The sequence below is a fragment of the Nycticebus coucang genome, chromosome 2, assembly GCF_027406575.1.
Source record: "Nycticebus coucang isolate mNycCou1 chromosome 2, mNycCou1.pri, whole genome shotgun sequence".
Lineage (NCBI taxonomy): Eukaryota > Metazoa > Chordata > Mammalia > Primates > Lorisidae > Nycticebus > Nycticebus coucang.
In genome coordinates this window covers 81,125,592-81,145,322 of record NC_069781.1, presented here as the reverse complement: position 1 = coordinate 81,145,322, position 19,731 = coordinate 81,125,592, and positions in this window count along the sequence as shown.

The following is a 19,731-nucleotide window of genomic DNA, read 5'->3' as shown; positions in this document are numbered from 1 at the left end:
CTGAGTAGCTGGGACTACAGGCACCTGCCACAATACCTGGCTATTTTCAGAGACAGAGTCTCACTCTTGGCTCAGGCTGAGCTCAAGCAATCCCCACCCCCCTCAGCCTCCCAACATGCTAGGATTACAGGCATTAGCCACCACACCTAGGCCCCAGAGTGTGCTTTTAATGTGCTTTCAAATTTGCAACAAAATTGAAAAGCAGAGCTGAATGAAAATAAGGGCTTCTACGAAGAGACGATATTTGAGCTCAACTACCTTGGCCTTGAAGAATGAATGAAATTTCCAGAGGAACAAAAGGGGAAGCTAGGAAGGATCCCAGGGAAAGAAGTATAGCATGACCACAAAGAGTCACAGTGGCGTGAAGATATAACAGACTCTGCAGAACTGGTGAATGATTCATTGTGGCTGGAGCTTATGCCAGCATGTTGCAAGTGGAAAGAGATGAATCCAGAAAATATGATCTCGGTGAGAGCTGATAATGACCTGAAAGGAGAAATGATGGAGAAAACCTGTAATATTGTAAAATACGTATTTAATAACTACTAAAACCCTTAGAATGTCAAAAATTATATCTTTTTGTGTGCTAATGAGCTGACTGACCACTGGAAGCCCCTGGGTAGCCTCAAGGTTAGCCCCCCTCAGGGGGCTGATCACTGGAAAAACCAAGACAGGATTAGAGGGTTAGCGCTTTCCACACACGCCCCCACCCTGACCTCTGGAGAGAGAAGAGGGACTGAAGGTAAGTCAACCACCAGTAGCCAATGCTTCACTCAATCATGCCTATGTAATGAGACTTCCATAAAACCCCAAAATGACAGGGTTCAAAGAGCTTCCAGATAGCTGAAGTCGAGGAAGGGTGGTCCCCAGGGATGGCTGGGAAGCTCCGAGCCCCCTCCCATCCCTCGTCCTATGCACCTCTTCATCTGTAGACTTTGCCATATAATAAACCTGTGAGAGTAACGTGTCTTCCCTGAGTTCTGTGAACCACTCTAACAAATCAGTGGAAACCCAGTAGGGGGCTTGTGGGAACCCCAATTTATAGCCAGTTAGTCTGAAGCATGGGCAAAACAACCTGGGGCTTTTGATTGGCATCAGCAGTGAGGGACAGTCTTGTGGAATTGAGCCCTCGACCTATATGGCCTGAAACTATCTCCAGATATACAGTGTCAGAATTGAATGGAATCAGGGACCACTCAGCAGGCGTTTGGGCAGAATTCATTGCTTGCTTGGTATGTGTGTGGGGGGAGAACCCACGCATGTGGGCACAGAAACCTTCTGTGTTGATTGTGTGATGTGAGAGCAGAGGTAAAATGGGAAATAGAAGAGATTTTCCTGTGGGCTGAAAGGGCCATGGAGCAAGTATAAGAAGAATCAGTGAGGCAGACCCAACAGGGTGAGAGTAGATACAAACCAACAGGAAGGGAAAACTTGAAGATGACTATGAAGTCTCTACTCTCAAATGTAGGTCCAAGAGAGAGCTGGTGGGGGTGCAGTTATGTATGTGATTGTTAGCCAATAAAATATCTGCTAATGGATGAATGGACACATACAAGAATTACAAAACAAACGAGTGGTGAATTGAATGAGTGAACAAATGAATGATGGTTCTTTGCCCAAACAGTAGTAAGTAGACGTAAGATTGAGAAAGAAGTCACATGGGACTTTTTACCTGAAATTGACCCTGGGCTGAAAAGTATTTGGGGATCATGGTCACAGATGCCTATTTTTCCCTATTGTAGTGTGTTTGAATATGACCTCACTAAGTTCCCAATCTGGTAGCAACAGGTATATATAAAATCCAGCAGATGTCTCCTAAGGAAGGTTGTGAACTTGGCATGAAAGCCAGCGAGGTCACAGGAAGACACTCCCAGTGGGGGCTGCACTGTAGTCCCCAGAGTCACTCGATGTTCATGAGGAGCTAACAAGCAACACAAGGTGACAGAGGGAGATTTGAGGTAGAGGGCAAGCATCCCACATGACCCAGAGCCACAACTGGGGCCAGAGGAGGCGTCAGTACTCCCCAGACCCCTCCACTGGACAAGTAGATGCTCGAAACCTCTCAAATATTACTTAAATGGCATTATTCTTGGTTACAAATCCTCTCCAACCCTTACACACATACCCCACCATTCTTGATGATTGATTGATTTTAGAGACAGAGTCTCAATCTGTCACCTGGGCTAGGATGCAGTGGCTCAATCATAGCTCACTGCAGCCTCAAACTCCTGAACTCAAGCCATCCTCTTGCCTGAGCCACCCAAGGAGTTGGAACTATAGGTGCTTGCCACCAGACTCAGCTTTTTTTTTTTTTTTAATTTTTCTATAGAGGTCTCACTATGTTGCTCAGGGTGGTCTTCAATTCCTAGCCTCAAGCAGTCCTCCCCTCTCCTCAGCCTCCCGAAGTGTAGGAATTATAGATTATAGACAGGAGCCATCATGCTCTGGCCTCAGGGTTTAAAGACTGTTCTGTCATGCCTCATTTGGTAAGCATGACGATGCTTTACCTAATAGAGGGCTTTCTCTGTCTCAGAAAAAATAAACTAAATTATTTCACTATCTCTTTTGTATCAGTTCTCCCAAGGGACCTTTTTTTTTTTTTTTTTTATCTTTTATGAGACAGAGTCTCACTCTGTGCCATGGGTAGAATGCTGTGGTGTCACAGCTCGCAGCAACCTCAAAACCTTGGACTTGAGCAATCTTCTTGCCTCAGCCTCCCAAGTAGCTGGGACTACAGGCACCTGCCATAACACCCAGCTAGTTTTTCTATTTTTTTTAGTAGAGATGAGGTCTCACTCTTGCTCAGGCTGGTGTCAAACTCCTGAGCTCAAGCCATCCATCTACATTGACCTCCCAGAGTGCTAGGATTACAGCCTGAGCCATCCTGCCTTGTCTGGTTTTTTTTGTTTGTTTGTTTGTTTTTTGAAAGGGCCAGGTGTGGAGGAAAGTGGGTGGAGGTATAGGCTTTGTTAGCATAGGCATTTCTTAACCATTTTTTTCTCAGAGTTCAAATGTAATCCAGGCAAAAGATTACAAAAAAAAGATTGCTGGCTTCTAGAGACTGCAGGGCTGCTCCTAAATTTGCTTCCCTTCGTGGGGATTTCAACCAGACTTGTCTCTGCTATTTGGGGTTTCTATGCTGACAGCCAAAGCTCCCTAGTGGCGCAATTTCATTCAGCTGATTTTACCGGGCCATTAGCTCAGTCTGCAGGAGCAGAAAAGCAGGTCAGTTCTATAAAACACATAGACATTCCAAAATTTTTAATAACTGATTTTTTTCCTAATCTGTTCTCTCAGTTTCTCTGTCTGTTAAATGAGGCTTAGAGGTTGGACCAGATCAGAGGCTCCTAAATTTCTCTAATTGTAACCACTTTCGGAATTTACTGAAAGCTGGTTATCCTTCCCAGGGGGTAGGTGGTGGGGGGAGTTAAGATTTGGAAGACTGTTTAAAGGGGTTCGTGGAATCCATGAAACTTATCCACAACTGCAAGGGAAGACTCTATGAATTCCAGGTTAAGAATCAACTGTCTTCCAGTTCTAAAGTCCTGAGAATTTATGCAAGCTGACAAAACAGAAAGCTCACCCAGTCGTGTTGGACCATCTGTCAGTAGAGAAAATCAGGCTGTTGTAAGCAGCAGGCACTTACCTGTCCTCCTCCACAGCTGTAGAACAAATGCACTGAGTTTGTGACACTAAGATTCTAAATTAACCAAGTCAAACTATTCCCCAGGAAGACAATGTGAACAGGGTATGTACCTTCCACGGCTTGTCTCCTGCAAACCAGATCCTACATCCCTGCAACAGTAAGCTTTGCCTGCAAAAGAGGATTAACTAAGCCTCCGTGGCTCACTCCTCTAATCCTAGTACTCCGGGATACCAGAATGGGAGGATCCCTTGAGCCCAGGAGTTCAAGACTTGCCTGAGCGAGCCACCTTCTCTACTAAAAATAGAAAAAGTTAGCCAGGATTTGTGGCAGGTGCCTGTAATCTCAGCTACTTTGGAGACTGAGGCAGGAGAATCACTCAAATTCAGGAGTTTGAGGTTGCTGTGAGGTAGGCTGATGCCATGACACTGTAGCCTGAGGTAACAAAGTGAGATTCTGTTTCAAAAGATTAACTTAGGGTCTTGGAAGTTACCTCACTTCATCTCAAAACCAGACTCCCTGCCTCCATCTCATGAAGGACTGTCTTTTGATGAGAAAGCCACGTCTATTAAAGCAAATGGCCTTTCTCATCATGATGTTATAAGATTAGCATATAGCGCTCTGTCACTGTGGATAGTCTGGATAAACAGTCTTCATTTGCTATTTTTTTGAAACATGAGCTGCTGTTCCAAAAACACACTACAACTATTATCACATCTCTTAGTTTTTCCAGTGAACTCTTGGAATCCTTGCATCAACTGTCCCTTCTTGAGTGTCCTTGTCCCCTCCATCTTAATAATTAAGAAATGTTCACACCCACAGAAACACTGAAAGAATGGGAAGAGAAGCACCTCCATACCCTCTACCTGTACTCCACAATCATTGGCATTTTGTTCTATTTGCCTTTTCACTCTCTCTGTACAAATATTTCTGTTTTCCAAAACCATGTAAAACTATAAATTTCAGTAATTGAAGCAGTTCACTTCTTCTATACACTTTAAAATTTGTCTCCTAAGAACAATGATATTCTCCTCCATAATCACACCACCATTATCATGCATAAGAAAATTAACAATAATGCTTAATGTCATCTAATATCTGGTGCATACTCAAATTTTTATAATTATGTCCAAATATACTTCTGTGACTATTTTATACTTTCCACATCACCACATTTGGCTGACATAGTTCTTTAACCTCTTATTCTAGAGCAACCCCCTGGCACATGCTTTACTTTTCATGACACTGACTTTTTTTTTTTTTTTTAAATATTTGGTAGAGATGGGATCTTACCATGTTGCCCAGATGGGTCTCAAACCTTGGCTTCAAGCAATCCTTCTGCCTCAGTTTCCCAAAGTGAGGCAGATTACAGGCATGACTCACCACACCCAGTCAACACTGATTTTTTTGTTGGGTTTTTTGTTTTGTTTTGTTTTTTTGAGACAGTCTTGCTTTATTGCCCTCAGTAGAGTGCCATGGCATCACAGCTCACAGCAACCTCCAACTCCTGGGCTTAAATGATTCTCTTGCCTCAGCCTCCCAGGTAATTGGGACTACAGGTGCCCACCACAAGGTCCAGCTACTTTTTTTGTGGGGGGGGGGGTTGTTTGTTTGTTTTTTGCAGTTTGGCCGAGGCCAGGTTCGAACCCACCACCCTCGGTATATGGGGCTGGTGCCCTACCCACTGAGCCACAGGCGCCGCCAGTCAACACTGGATTTTTTAAGAGTCTGCCCAACTGTCTCATTGAATGTCCTGTATTCTGAATTTGTGTTATGGTTTCCTCATCTTGTTCATGCTCTTCTGTCCCTTGTATTCCCTATAACATGGATTTTTGGTCTCAATCCTTTATCAGACTCAGGTTAAACATATTTGGCAAAAATACTTCACAAGTATCTTACATATTTTTGTATCACACCAGGAGCTATACGCACAAACAGTTATTTTGGAACATCTGTCTGAAGAAGAAATTAGGCTGATCGTTACATGAACCAGGATGTTGTAAGCAGGAGGGAGGTGTTTCCATTAGTAGTGGTGCTAAGTTTGACTACTTTGTTAAGGCGAAGACCACAACATCTCTCCAACGTAAAATTGCATTTCACTTTTACGATTCATAAGTAATCTATGCAGTAATAGTTAGATCACATGCATATACTGTTCCCCCAAGAACTCTGTGCCTAGTGATTTTGTGTCCATTGAAAAAATTCTTGACTGAATCACTAGGGATTGCGAAATATACCCCTTTCCCTCTGAATTTACTCCTAAAGGGTCAGTTCTACCTTCACATTTAAGTGGGGTGAGCAGGAGGTTTGAGCAGTCTGCACTGCCATTGCTTCTTGTTGTCCCTCGGTGCTGGGTTGAAGGCTGTCCCCACACAGTCCTGACAGTACCGGTCCACCTTGAGATGATGCTCCCCCGATTTGGATCCCTGAACATGCTGCTATGATCCTCCAAGGAGCCACCGCAGCCCATCAGTGCCAGGTGGAGCTGAGAGTGCCCCCTCCCATGTTCCCAGTTTGATTCTGTGGTTCACTCAACACACAAGCCCATCCTAGGAGTGCTAATTCATGATGAGTTCCAACATCTTCCACCCCATGAACCTCGCTCGTGATGAAACTGACTCCATCCTTCTCCTGAAGACCCACACTAGGAGGCAGCCGGGTTTTCCCTTATAAGTAAGTAGAGTGTCTGATGATACTCCTTTTCCCCACATACCCTTCTATTTATTTATATTTCTTACCTTATTGCATTTACTTTAGGTCTTGGGGGAAAAGCTGACTATTGTGATATATAACACATATAGGAAAATCTATGTAACTAAAGCTCTGGCTGATAAGCCTAATGAGTTCCAGCATCTGAGAAGATGTGTGTCAGTCTGCAGTAACTATCCCCTGAGCTGAAGGTAACCATCACTGGGACATGTGTAGTGATATGCTGTAAGTGTTTAACAACTCTTTCTCCAGAAATGAAAAAGAAACAAACCCTCAGATTGTAGCACTTGCCGATTTCCATAATGTAAATATTATGACCATGGCTGATTACAAGCTACCAACAGATATTTGGGCTGAGATGCTACAATCAGCTGTCCTGATACAACAGACTGCTGTGTTTATGGTAATGACCTCCTTTCTTTCCCCAGGCCTTTACTGCTTGTATATACATCCCTGAAAACGAAAACATAACTGAGTCCCCTCTTCTTTATGTAATCAGAATAACATTGAGCTTTATTTCATATGGTTTAGAGTAACAATAGTTGGATAATTTTTATGGATGCATAGAGTATCCATCTATAATTATATCACAGTACACTTGGACATTTGGATTGTTTACAGTTTGGGCTATTAAAAATAATAATGAACATTCTGTTGGGCCTGTACTTCTGACTGGAATCTCTCAGTAGTACAGTAAGTGTATCTTCAACTTTAGAGGACTAGGCAAAAATTTCCAAAATAGTTTACCAAATTATATTCCCTCTCAATGTGTGTAACATTTTGTTTCACGTCATGTTGTCAGTTGTTATGGTTAGGGGGTTTTGTTTTTTTTGTTTGTTTATTTTCTGTTTTTAATTTTTTTTTCTTTGAGACAGAGTTTCACTCTGTGGCCCTGGGTAGAGTGCTGTGGTGTCATAGCTCACAGCAACCTCAAACTCTTGGGCCCAAGAGATCCTCTTGCCTCAGCCTCCTGAATAGCTGGAACTACAGTTAGCACCACAGCCAGCTAATTTTTCTATTTTTTAGTTGAGATGGGGTCTCGCTCTTGCTCAGACTGGTCTTGAACTCCTGAGCTCAGGTGATCCATCTGCCTTGGCCTCTCAGAATGCTAGGAGTACAGGTGTGAGCCACTGTGCCCCTCCTTTTCTTTTTTCTTTCTTTTTTTTTTTTTTTTTTCTTTTGAGACAGGGTCTCACTCTATTACCCGGGCTAGAGTCCAGCCTCAAACTCCTAGGCTCAAACAAGTCTCCTCCTCCCTCCTCCCGCAAGTAGCTAGGACTACAAGTGTGTATCACCATGCTTCACTGGCTAATTTTCTTTTTTTTTTTTTTTAATTATATTTTGTAGAGATGGGGCTTCCCTGTATTGCCCAGGCTTGTCTCAAACTCCTGGGATCAACCAGTCCTCCCACCTTGACCTCTCAAACTGCTAGGATTAATGTGTAAACCTCCATGCCAGGCCTGGTCAGTGCATTTAATATTAGACTTTGTAAAGAGTATATAATGATATTTCATTGTGTTTTAAAGCCCATTTTTTTGCTTGCTAATGAGCATATATTCTATTTTTTATTTTGGCCATTCAGACTCCCTCCACATTTGAACATTCCCCTTTTCTGTTTCTACTGGCTGGTTTTTTTTTTTGTTTTTTTTTTTGCAGTTTTGTCCAGGGCTGGGATTGAACCCACCACCTCCGGCATATGGGACCAGCGCCCTACTCCTTTGAGCCACAGGTGCCACCCTACTGGCTGTTTTTTTACTTACTGGTTTCTAGGAGGTATTTTACATAACCTACATAGAAGCCTGTGAGCCCTTTGCCAGTTATATGAATTAACAATTTCTTCTCCCTCTCAGTGATTTGGCTTTTTAAATGCTGTGTCTTTTTATAAATATATATTTTTATTTTCCTTTTTTTCCCTAAATGATCCGCTATCTCCAGATAAATATATATTCTTAATTTTCCTTTTATGATTGAGGCTTTTTGTTTGCATTAAAAGAAATCTATTTCCAGGCCGGGCTCAGTGACTCACGCCTGTAATCCTAGCACTCTGGGAGACCCAGGCGAGTGGATTGCCTGAGCTCACAGGTTCCAGACCAGCCTGAGCCAGAGCAAGACCTCGTCTCTAACAATAGCCAGGTGGGTGCTGTAGTCCCAGCTACTTAGGAGGCTGAGGCAAGAGAAATGCGTAAGCCTTTGGGTTAAATTCGAGGTTGCTGTGAGCTGTGATTCCATAGCACTCTACCAAGGGCGACAAAGTGAGACTCGTCTCAAAAAAAAAAAAAAAAAAATCAGGTGGCACCTGTGGCTCAAGGAGTAGGGTGCCGGCCCCATATACCAGGGTGGCAGGTTCAAACCCGGCCCTGGCCAAAACTGCAAAAAAAAAAAAATCTATTTCCAATTAAACCAGGAAAACTCAGAGTGGAAGTTAAAATTTCTGCTGGAGGTGCCAGTGACCCCATGCACCCTTCTGAAGGAAGCCACATTCAGTGACTTAAAGATAATGTGCTCTTCCAAGAACATCTCATTAAGCCATTCAAAGGTATCTATATCCCAACCCCTTCTAGAGGTGCTACCTTCAATGATCCAAAGTTATTGCTGGTACCTCTGGATAGAGTAAAATACATGCACAGATTTAACCTCTAATGGCCCTTCCTGCATCCTCCTTATCCTGCAGTTGATCTTATGCTGACACAATGTATATACGTTCAAAGTATTTTTATAGCCATTAATATACTTTCTTCATAAGGTCATTTGTGCAGCTTATGACTATGTATGTTAAATCAGTCAAACAATTTGTTAACCTCACCAAAAACCTAATAATTTTAAACTAGAGGACAGAACTCAGAAGCACGGGTACTTAGCATAGCAGTACTTAGAGGCAATGCTGTTTACAGGGTAACTAGCTCTGGTTAAACTAGACATACTGACTTTATCTGCACAGACTACAGACATCATGATCATCATCAGAGCTACCTTTTATTTTGTATCTGTAACTGCAAGACATTTTACACCTGCTTTGTCTAATCTTCAAAACAGCTCTGCAAGGTAGGTATTATTATCTCCAATTTAATGAGGAAACTAAGGCTCAGCATAGTTAAAAGGTATTTCCAAGGTCACACATCTAGTAAAGAGTGGAGCCCAAATTCATACCTAGATCTTTTGAAGTCCAAAGCCTATGCTTTTTCTACTGTGCTGGCTCTTGGAATATATGCCAAGCCTGGGTTTGGGATTCTGTAATTCTTTGAACTCTGGGCCCCTCAACTGGAGCTCGTTTAGTAGAATTAACCAGCAAATCCCAACAATGTCTTCTGACATCTCTATTTACCATATTTTTTGTACAGAGTACCACAAAGTAATGCTTAATTTTGGTCAGTTGTTTACCTGATCTTCTCCAAATACTTTTGTGCCAAGAAAACAGTAAAAAATCAACCTAAATAAGGTACTTTCCATGATAATTTTAAATTCAATAGGTAAGACAGGGGAGGGCAACTGGGAATCAATATCTGTTCCCTGAGTTTGCTGTTAAGCTAAGTTGAAATGCTTAAATAGTATTTCCCACTTCGACATCACAAAGAAATGACCACAGCATCTCATTACTTACTGTTTTGACAACATGCAATCCATCTCCTCCGACTCACCTGTTGAAAAGCAAATGGCTCCACTAAACAAAGCCAGAGATGATGAATGGGAGCAAAGTCTTTGCTGGCTGTGGCTCATCTGTCATGTCTCCCAGGAAATAGGACCCGGGGGAGCAGAGATGAGTGAGGAGATAATCCATGTGACCCCCAGGAAGGAACAGGCCACCAGGAAGGAACAGGCCACCAAATGACTTCTGCAGACGCTGCAGACTGCAGAGTTACCAAACCGCTTTCCCTTCAATGAGCATCTAAGTGTTCAAACCCCACCCCTTGGAGGCCGTCCTCCCACTCATCAAGGGGCACCCACAAAAAGACAAATCTTTTACATTTGTCTCAGTTCTCTGCTCTCTTGCACTTTGAGAAAAGAGAAGGTAACCAAGGTGTTTTATCAGCAGCCAGCTAGTTTGACCATTGTTTTCACCTTAAACAGTTACCACAGCCCTGTGAGGTGGGCATTTTTATCCCCTTTTTACAGAGAGATTATATCTCTTGCTCAAGGACACACGAAATCAGGGGGCAGAGTTGAGAAATAATCCCAGGCCTGTGCAGCTAAAACGTCTGATAACTCTTGACCTTCCTTCTACATAGGTCTCTCTGTTCTTTGAGGGCATATGTCAACAAGCTGAGAACCAAACGCTGTTACAGATCACCACAGATTTTAAGCTGGCAAAAGAAAAAAAAACCTTACAAAGTCATCTACTTCCAATGGTGCCTTACCTCTCTTATTTATCGCAATGACTTACTGTCACTAGGCCAAGTCATTTCAGGCTAGCAGTAGGCTTGTCCTAGAAAGCACATCAGACTCAAGTGAGCAGAGTGGCATTAGGATAGGAGACGATGCTAAATCAGCCTTAATATTTTATTAAGTAAATGTTCACAAACTTTGTTATCTTATCTATTATTTTGTCTTTGCTGCCATATGAATTATCTTTTATTTACCACAACATTGGGTTAAAAACCCCCTTCTAGTCCAATCTTCTCATTTCACAGCCAAAAATTCAAGTCCAGCAACAGTGAGCTCTTTGCCCTGGGCACACCACTTCTGAGTGCTTTTGCTAAAGTAGGTCTTTTTAATCAAGTCTCGGTTCCTGACACTACTCCAGATTATTCAATTATCAGTCAAGGAGAAAGTTTTGCTCCGAGCACCTTGTGGACTTCCCTGTCACTGCTCACTCCTTCTTCTGAGGGTCTTCATGCCACCTTCTCATATCCTAAGTCTGTGTTCTCCACAGGCAGAGACCATCTTTCTCCCCATCTCACTCTCAGACCCAAGACTCGTCACCAGCTCTCTCAGAAAATAAAGAATTCAGTTGACGCTCAGACAAAGATGGCCAAGCAGCAGAGCAGTGGTTCTCAAATACAGTAGAACCTCTGTAAGCTGACCACCCAAGGGACCGCAATAAACTGGTCAACATATGGAGATGGTCAACATGAGGAACTTCCAGTGAGTACATGTGGGGCATGTCCAGTCTATGAAAATTAGGTCAAGGTAGAAGCGGAGCAAGATGGCAACCGAGTAACAGCTTCCTTGCATCTGGGCACCGTGAGTCTGGGGAGATAGGACTCCAGGCATCTCTGTCTGGTGGGATCTGCCTATCATCACCCCTGTGAGGATACAGGGAGTCAGCGAGAGACTTCTGGACCCCAAGAGGAGGACTAAAACAGTGGAAAAACAACAAGTGGTCGCGTGTGTTCAATCCGTCTAAACCCGCCCGCAACTGTAAGTTCAGTAGCAGCGAGACTGCAAACCAGAAAGGCCTTACCTGTGAACTGTTTTGGTGTCTTTGGACTTGGCACTCAGTTGAACTGCCTTGGGGAGAGCCTGAGTGGGAGGGCGGGGAACTTTGGCCTTTGTCTAGGGCCCCAGTCTGAGCTGCTGAGCCAGACGGAGCTAATAGTGTTTGGCTGTGGGTCACAGGGAGCCATTGTGAGTGATCTGCCCCGTCAAGCTCCACCCTCAGGGTCGCAGAGCTAGAATTGGGTGGGAGCTGGAACCCAGCAACCAAGTAGCTTAAGGGTGGGGTCTGAGCCGCCTTGCAGCCCTAACCCTCAGGGGCAGAGTGAGACCTGTTTTGGCACACTGGGTAAGTGGATAGTCACTTCAGCAGTGATTCCAGTGACAAGCACTTTCCTGGGAAAGCTTCTGCTCAGAAAGTTTACAAGTTCAAAGTGCCTTTTAAGTGGGCTGAAGAGACATTTAGGGTGTCTACCTTCTGGGGTTTGAGAAATCAGCAGCCTCCAGTCATATCAGAACTGAGATTAACATCTCATACCCCAGAAGACCACATGTTGCCCAGACAATATTCAATAATATATACATACTGCTTTGTTTTTGGTTGTGGTTTTTTTTGTTGTTGTTGTTTGGTTGTTTTTTTTGGTTTATTTTGATGTTGTTGATGTTTTTTTTTTTTTAATTTCAACCTTTTCCACGCAGATCCTTTTTCTTTCTCAATTTTTGTAGTTTAATTATAATTTCCCATTGCTGCCTTTTTCAATAACTAGAACTTCATTTTTGCTAGTGTTTCTACCGCTATTATTTGGTTTTTCACCAAATTTTATCCCCGTAAAGTTTTCTGTTTGCTTGTTTTGGTTTGACTTATAGCATTTTTGTCTTTCCTCTCTACTTGGTGGAGGTGGGGTACTGTGCCTGATCAGGTTAACAAAGAGTTGCTGACCTCAAGGGAACCACCCAACTGGGCACCCCCAGAAGGTGGGGTTTTTTTAAGGTTGTGTCAAAGTACCCTACTGTACACCAAATTGCTCTGTCTCCCTCTTTCTGTGCCTCTCTTCTTTTTGTCAATATTCCTTTTACCCACCCCCTCTCCTTTCTCTATTTTCCTTTGTTTTTCTTATCACTCGGTCCTCCTTTCTTTCATCCCTTTTTTGCTCTTCAACCTTCTCACCTTCTGATCCTGTAACCCTTAGTCCACAGGCACGAAAACTTAAAGAGCAAGAGGAAGTGAAAGGAAAATTAGGGCAAGGAAACAGATAAAAGAAATCACTCATGAGGAAGAATCAGCAGAAAACTCCAGGCAACATGAAGAACCAGTCCAGAACAACCCCGCCAAGGGACCATGAGGTAGCTACTGCAGAGGATGCCACCTATACAGAAATGTTAGGAATGACAGAAAGGGAATTTAGAATACACATGTTGAAAACAATGAAAGAAATGATGGAAACAATGAAGGAAACTGCTAATAAAGTGGAAAATAACCAAAAGGAAATCCAAAAACAGAATCAAATAAGAGATGAACGATACGAAGAATATAAAAAGGATATAGCAGAGCTGAAGGAAATGAAACAGTCAATCAGGGAACTTAAAGATGCAATGGAAAGTATCAGCAACAGGTTAGACCATGCAGAAGAAAGAATTTCAGAGGTAGAAGACAAAGTTCTTGAGATAACTCAGATAGTAAAAGAGGCAGAAAAGAAGAGAGAGAAAGCAGAACGTTCACTGTCAGAATTATGGGACTTTATGAAGTGTTCCAACATACGAGTTATAGGAATTCCAGAAGGGGAAGAAGAATGCCCCAGAGGAATGGAAGCCATACTAGAGAATATTATAAAAGAAAATTTTCCAAATATCACCAAAGATTCTGACACACTGCTTTCAGAGGGATATCGGACCCCAGGTCGCCTCAACTCTAACCCAGCTTCTCCAAGACACATTGGGATGAACCTGTCCAAAGTCAAGACAAAAGAAAAGATTCTGCAAGCTGCCAGGAGTAAGCGCCAGTTGACCTACAGGGGCAAATCCATCAGAGTGACCGCAGACTTCCCTAATGAAACTTTCCAAGCAAGAAGACAATGGTCATCTACCTTTAATCTACTTAAAAAGAACAATTTCCAGCCCAGAATTCTGTACCCTGCTAAGCTAAGCTTCAAAATTGACAGAGAAATCAAATCATTTACGGATATACAAACATTAAGGAAATTCACCACAACAAGACCAGCTCTACAGGAAATACTTCAACCTGTTCTGCACACTGACCACCACAATGGATCAGCAGCAAAGTAAGAACTCAGAAATTAAAGGACAGAACCTAACCTCCACACTGATGCAAAAGATAAAACTAAGCAATGGACTCTCACAAAATAAGACGAATAGAATACTACCACACTTGTCAATTATCTCAATAAATGTTAATGGCTTGAATTCCCCACTGAAGAGACATAGATTGGCTGACTGGATTAAAAAACACAAGCCATCCATTTCCTGTCTGCAAGAAACACACCTGGCTTCAAAAGACAAATTAAAGCTCCGAGTAAAGGGTTGGAAGACAATTTTTCAGGCAAATGGAATTCAGAAGAAAAGAGGAGTTGCAATCTTATTTTCAGATACATGTGGATTTAAAGCAACTAAAGTCAAAAAAGACAAAGATGGTCACTTTATATTGGTCAAGGGAAAAATACAACAAGAAGACATTTCAATTCTAAACATTTATGCACCCAATTTAAATGCTCCCAGATTCTTGAAACAGACCTTACTCAGACTGAGCAATATGATATCTGATAATACCATAATAACAGGGAACTTTAACACTCCTCTTACAGAGCTGGACAGATCCTCTAAACAGAAATTAAACAAAGATATAAGAGATTTAAATGAGACTCTAGAACAACTGTGCTTGATAAACACATATAGAACACTCCATCCCAAAGATAAAGAATATACATTCTTCTCAGCACCCCATGGAACATTCTCCAAAATTGATCATATCCTGGGACACAAAACAAATATCAACAGAATCAAAAGAATTGAAATTTTACCTTGTATCTTCTCAGACCATAAGGCACTAAAGGTGGAACTCAACTCTAACAAAAATGCTCGACCCCACCCAAAGGCATGGAAACTAAACAATCTTCTGTTGAATAACAGATGGGTGAAGGAAGAAATAAAACAGGAAATCATTAACTTCCTTGAGCATAACAACAATGAAGACACAAGCTACCAAAACCTGTGGGATACTGCAAAAGCAGTTTTGAGAGGAAAATTCATCGCTTTAGATGCCTACATTCGAAAAACAGAAAGAGAGCACATCAACAATCTCACAAGAGATCTTATGGAATTGGAAAAAGAAGAACAATCTAAGCCTAAACTCAGTAGAAGAAAAGAAATATCCAAAATCAAATCAGAGATCAATGAAATTGAAAACAAAAGAATCATTCAGAAAATTAATGAAACAAGGAGTTGGTTTTTTGAAAAAATAAATAAAATAGATAAACCATTGGCCAGACTAACTAGAAATAGAAAAGTAAAATCTCTAATAACCTCAATCAGAAACGATAAAGGGGAAATAACAACTGATCCCACAGAGATACAAGAAATCATCTCTGAATACTACCAGAAACTCTATGCCCAGAAATTGACAATGTGAAGGAAATGGATCAATATTTGGAATCACACCCTCTCCCTAGACTTAGCCAGGATGAAATAGACCTCCTGAACAGACCAATTTCAAGCACTGAGATCAAAGAAACAATAAAAAAGCTTCCAACCAAAAAATGCCCTGGTCCAGATGGCTTCACTCCAGAATTCTATCAAACCTTCAAGGAAGAGCTTATTCCTGTACTGCAGAAATTATTCCAAAAAACTGAGGAAGAAGGAATCTTCCCCAACACATTCTATGAAGCAAACATCACCCTGATACCAAAACCAGGAAAAGACCCAAACAAAAAGGAGAATTTCAGACCAATCTCACTCATGAACATAGACGCAAAAATTCTCAACAAAATCCTAGCCAATAGATTACAGCTTATCATCAAAAAAGTCATTCATCATGATCAAGTAGGCTTCATCCCAGGGATGCAAGGCTGGTTTAACATACGCAAGTCCATAAACGTTATCCACCATATTAACAGAGGCAAAAATAAAGATCACATGATCCTCTCAATAGATGCAGAAAAAGCATTTGATAAAATCCAGCATCCTTTTCTAATTAGAACACTGAAGAGTATAGGCATAGGTGGCACATTTCTAAAACTGATTGAAGCTATCTATGACAAACCCACAGCCAATATTTTACTGAATGGAGTAAAACTCAAAGCTTTTCCTCTTAGAACTGGAACCAGACAAGGTTGTCCTCTGTCACCTTTACTATTCAACATAGTGCTGGAAGTTCTAGCCAATACAATTAGGCAAGACAAGGAATTAAAGGGAATCCAAATGGGAGCAGAGGAGGTCAAACTCTCCCTCTTTGCTGACGACATGATCTTATACTTAGAGAACCCCAAAGACTCAACCACAAGACTCCTAGAAGTCATCAAAAAAATACAGTAATGTTTCAGGATATAAAATTGCGCACATCATTTGCCACGACAATAGTGGTGGGATCATTTGCTGCGATCACAGCAGCAGGATAGGTTAAGTGTCTTGTCTTGTATTGTGTGTTTTTCGTTTTGTCTCATGATAATTGTCGGAAATGGGTAATGAAACGCATCGAGTGCGGCTCCAAGCCCCTCTTCAAGAATTGTTAAAACACAATGGGACCCCATTGAAGAATAGGACTGCCAAGGTTTTTGTTAAGACAGTGACAGAGGCTTCCCCTTGGTTTTTGGAACGGGGCCAACTCACCCCCGGTGACTGGGAGCGCCTAGCCTAGGCCAAGACCTGAGGCGTCAGGAACAATTTGAGCCCCTTCCCACGGGCATCATGGCCATTTGGGCCTTAGTAAAAGGTTGCCTCGCCACTACCAAGGGCAGATGCCGAGAGGCAATATTAGAAGGGATTCTAAAGGACAAACAGCAGCAGACCGTCACTGCATTGGCCGCCAGGCCAGCTCCCCAGTGCAAGTGCGCTGGAAGGATATTCTCACCGGCCAATGGCGTGGCCCAGACCCGGTTCTCATCTGGAACCGAGGTGAAGTTTGTGTCTTCCCACAGGATCAGAACACCCCGGTGTGGGTCCCGGAATGTCACACCCGCCCAGTGAACCCATCACGCGATGAAGCTCAGGTCACAGAGTCACGCCGAAAAGTGATTTTGAAATCACTGCTGCTATCGCTGTTGCTGTTGCCGCAGCTCTCACTGCCGCCGCCACCACTATCACTGCCCTGGCCACCGGAGTCCCTGCCACTACCGCAGTTAATCAACTCTCCGCCTCGGTCGCGGAGGTCCTGCGCACCCAAAGTGCCATGGATGGACACCTGCGCGCTGGACTGCTCCTACTCGACCAAAGAGTGGACATTTTGCAGCAACAAGTACTTGACATGGAGAGATACCTCTCCCTTGGTTGTTTAGTTTCCCTGCCCTCTCTGTGTGTGACACTCACTGTCTTTGAACCTAATGGTACCCTCCGCAATGCTTCTGAGCAACTGTCCCAATACCTCCTAGGGACTTGGGATGCGGACTTCGAAAACTTCACCCGCCTAATGCTAGATCACATAGTAAACATAAATAGCACTCAAGTACAAGTAGCTTCCGCACAAGACATTCTGGGAGTAGTGGAAACCATAATCTCTCATGCCCGTAACTGGGCCTGCACCGCAGCCTTAGGCATTATGCTTTTGGCTGCCATGGCCATGGGCATTGAGTTTGTCCATACCCTCTGCCAAAGACAACAACGAGATTGAGTCATCGTCCAGCAGACCCTCCTCGCCCTGTAATCGGGAGGTTCCCCCCAGATCTGGGTAAACATGCTGGACCAGTAGCCAATGACGGGTAAGATCCCCCCGACATAGATCAACCTAAGATAGAGAACAGGCCACCGTTGCCTGTACCCTGCATGACAGGTAAGACTATGCTCGAGCACGGGGACAACCTAAGACAGGCATGGTCCCAACCTACAAAATTAAATAAACAAAAAAGGGGGAGATGTGGAGAGACCTGTAAGACGACGACGGCCGCTGGCCTAAAAAGACGGAGGGATGGGAAAAACCTAACCTGTAGAGATAGCTGCTCCCCAGAAACAGATGACGCGCTAACTGCTTGTACTACATTAGGCAACCTATAACGGAGCCCCTTCCCTAAGCCCGGGGGCCCCCTCCTCAGCCGGTGAGACTCAGTACAGAGGCATCCCTCCAGGAGGGTTTTAGACTCTGTAGGGAAGATGAGACAATTAGGCTTTCTTGCCTGAGGGCCACGAGGAGCCAGATTGTTTTGAGTAAGGATGATTAGTCAGGCAGGTGTCCGCGCTTTCTTAAGTAATGATCATTAGGCATGATTCAGAGCCACCGTTGTTCTGGCCACTACTTAAGGCTTTCCTTAAGCCTTAAGGAAAGGCGGGGGGGGGGGGGCGCTTGCTCACCTGTCCTCCGCAAGCTGCCTGCAGGGCGCCCCACGGGTCTGTCCGAATCCAGTGTGAACCTTCCTGCCTCAAACCCTGGCAGTACAGATTCCATTTCAGGAGAAAGAAGAGGAAGGAAGAGGAGAGCTTGCTTTTTTCCGAGCTGTATCATTTCTACAATAAAGTGCCCTTGATCCTTTTGTTGGTGTCCTCGTCCCTGCTGGTCAGCGGCCCTGCGACACCGACAAAAATCAATGTCCACAAGTCAGTAGCCTTTGTATACACCAATAACAGTCAAGATGAGAAGCTAATTAAGGACACAACTCCCTTCACCATAGTTTCAAAGAAAATGAAATACCTAGGAATATACCTAACGAAGGAGGTGAAGGACCTCTATAAAGAAAACTATGAAATCCTCAGAAAGGAAATAGCAGAGGATATTAACAAATGGAAGAACATACCATGCTCATGGATGGGAAGAATCAACATTGTTAAAATGTCTATACTTCCCAAAGCAATCTACCTATTCAATGCCATTCCTATCAAAATACCAACATCATACTTTCAAGATTTGGAAAAAATGATTCTGCGTTTTGTATGGAACCGGAAAAAAACCCGTATAGCTAAGGCAGTTCTTAGTAACAAAAATAAAGCTGGGGGCATCAGCATACCAGATTTTAGTCTGTACTACAAAGCCATAGTGCTCAAGACAGCATGGTACTGGCACAAAAACAGAGACATAGACACTTGGAATCGAATTGAAAACCAAGAAATGAAATTAACATCTTACAACCACCTAATCTTCGATAAACCAAACAAGAACATACCTTGGGGGAAAGACTCCTTATTCAATAAATGGTGTTGGGAGAACTGGATGTCTACATGTAAAAGACTGAAACTGGACCCACACCTTTCCCCACTCACAAAAATTTATTCAAGATGGATAAAAGACTTAAATTTAAGGCATGAAACAATAAAAATCCTCAAAGAAAGCATAGGAAAAACACTGGAAGATATTGGCCTAGGGAAAGACTTCATGAAGAAGACTGCCATGGCAATTGCAACAACAACAAAAATAAACAAATGGGACTTCATTAAACTGAAAAGCTTCTGTACAGCTAAGGAGACAACAACCAAAGCAAAGAGACAACCTACACAATGGGAAAGGATATTTGCATATTTTCAATCAGACAAAAGCTTGATAACTAGGATCTATAGAAAACTCAAATTAATCCACATGAAAAAAGTCAACAATCCCATATATCAATGGGCAAGAGACATGAATAGAACTTTCTCTAAAGATGACAGACGAATGGCTAACAAACACATGAAAAAATGTTCATCATCTCTGTATGTTAGAGAAATGCAAATCAAAACAATCCTGAGATATCATGTAACCCCAGTGAGAATGGCCCACATCACAAAATCTCAAAACTGCAGATGCTGGCGTGGATGTGGAGAGAAGGGAACACTTTTACACTGCTGGTGGGACTGCAAACTAGTACAACCTTTCTGGAAGG